The following is a 2428-nucleotide window of genomic DNA, read 5'->3' on the forward strand; positions in this document are numbered from 1 at the left end:
TTGGGTGTGTGAAAGGACCAATTGATCTGCTTGCCCTCCCCTCCCCTCCCCCACCACCCACTTATCTATTCCCACTCCCAGGTCCTTCTCCAGTGGGACACACTCCATAATTGCCCCTCACATTATATAATCCCTATTTTCATTATTCTTACCTTCCCCCAGCACCTTACATTTCGTGATGTTAAACCTGCCAATTTTTTGCCCAAACTATTGAAATGTCGAGACATTCCTCAATCTGACTACCTTTCTTTATACTGTCGACCTATCTTGCCTCCAAGCTTTGTGTCATCTGCAAATTTGGAAAATTAACTCTTGTGCATTTCACTGTTGTGTGAATTTCACTGTGCAAATAATTCATGTAAATTATGGACGAGGGAGATACGATTGGAGGTTGCTCGACAATTGGTAGAACTTGAAATTCTGACTCATTATGAATGAATTTTTTTTCCAAAGGGTTCATTGTACCATTGAAATTAAATAATGGAAAATTAAATAATTTTACAAAAATTAAATAACGGCAACGTTAAATACGTAGTTGAAAAGTATTTAAATAAAAACATTGAAAATAAAAAAGCTTTAAAATTTAATGATTAAAAAAAATTAAAGAATTGAAAATTGAAAAAACAATGAATAAAAATTTAAAGATTAAAATTATTTAAAATGGTGGAAAATTTTGCAAAAATTAAAAAATGCAAAAATTGGAAGAGAAAAAAAAATTGAACAAAATGATTCATGAATTATTTTTTTAATAATGGAAAAACTTTAATAATTTTAATAATTCTTCAAGAAGCGGGAGAGGACGTTCACCAAGAGTGAATGTCTCCTTCCTGGAATCATAATAATAATGGTCCCTGAGGTATCCGTACTTACATCCTCTCACTCACAACCACTCTTTATATACTTCCTCTCACTTCACCTGTTTCCAATCCAGTAGTTTCCAATCCAGTAGTTTCCAATCCAGTAGACTCCACAAGTCCTCACCTGAGACAACAACCTCCTATGTGGTACCAAATGCAATCTGATACTCTAGATCTGGGGTGGGGAACCTCCGGCCTCCGGGCCGTATACGGCCCGCGAGACCGTTTGATGCGGCCCGCGAGGCAATTCATCTATCTATTAAAAAAAAAAATTTTTTTTTTTTTTTGTATACAACATCGAGGCTCGTGAAAGAGCGAACATTAATCACACAGAAAGACAAACCGACACATAAAACATATAACATCGGGAGCGGTAGACAAGATGGGGAGAGAGGGGGAAGGACACAAACACAACATTTGAGAGCAGGGACCGAGAGACATCGAGAGATCTGTGGGAGGGAGAGGGCTTTGGGGGGGGGGGCATGGAAAGGGGGGGCATGGGAAGAGGGGTGGGAGAGATATAAAACATATGGACACTGCCAGGACTTCCAGGAAAGAAGTTGGAATTTCAAACAAGGTGGATCTGGGGTGAATTAGCAGGGGTAGAAAAGATCAAGGTTTTGGATGGGGGAAGATAAGAGATGGTGGTGAACAGCTGTTTTAAAGACCTGGAGGGAGGAGTGGGATTGAAGGGAGTGTGGGAGTTTGTTCCAGAGGTGGGAGAAAAGAGGATTGAAAGAGTGAAGGTGAGCAGAGAGCCGAGATTTCGGCAGTTTAACCATCAGAGGGTTGCTGGCAGATCTTGTGCGACCTGTAGGAATATTTGGGGGGCAGAGCACAGAGAGAGCTGGGGGAGCAAGGCCGGAGAGGAGTCGGAAGAAGACAGAAAGACCACCTACCTGCCTGCGGTGAGTGAGTGAAAGGCCCTCAGAGATAGCTTCATCGCGGGAGATTCCAATAATTCTGAAAGCTTTGGTTTCAACAGCGTGAAGCCGAGCTAGGTGTGAGGCAGGAGCACCAGCCCAGAGGGGAGAGCAGTATTCCATTGAGCTGCGGATGAAAGCCTTGTATGTGGTGAGGAGCTCAGGTGTGCCGAGGAAGGACTTCGCACGACGGAGGATGCCCAGTCGGCGACTGGCTTTGGAGGCCAGCTTGGAAATGTGGTTTTCCCAAGAAAGATCATGGCAGATAGTGAGACCCAAAAGCTTGAGCGACAGAACTTCTTGGAGAGGATTGTTGAGAAAGTAGATGGGAGGGTTGTCCAGTCGATCTTTTCGGAGAGACATAGTAAGAGTGTGAGATTTGTCCTCCCTTTGCTCGAGTTCTACAAACTGTATGTACGTGCTGAGGATTTTCCCATTCTGAGGAGACATGCACTGAAGTTTGCATCACTGTTTGGGACGACCTACAGCTGTGAGCAGTTCTTTTCAAAACTGACTCTTGCAAAGACTCGGTTTCGCTCAAGACTGACTGAACCAAACCTGCAAAACCAGCTGCGAGTAGCATCATCATCACTACCACCTGACACCAAACGCCTCGCCAAAGAGAAACAGTTCCAGCCATCGCATTAG

The sequence above is a fragment of the Myxine glutinosa genome, chromosome 6, assembly GCF_964187855.1.
Source record: "Myxine glutinosa chromosome 6, kmMyxGlut1.1, whole genome shotgun sequence".
NCBI classification, from domain to species: domain Eukaryota; kingdom Metazoa; phylum Chordata; class Myxini; order Myxiniformes; family Myxinidae; genus Myxine; species Myxine glutinosa.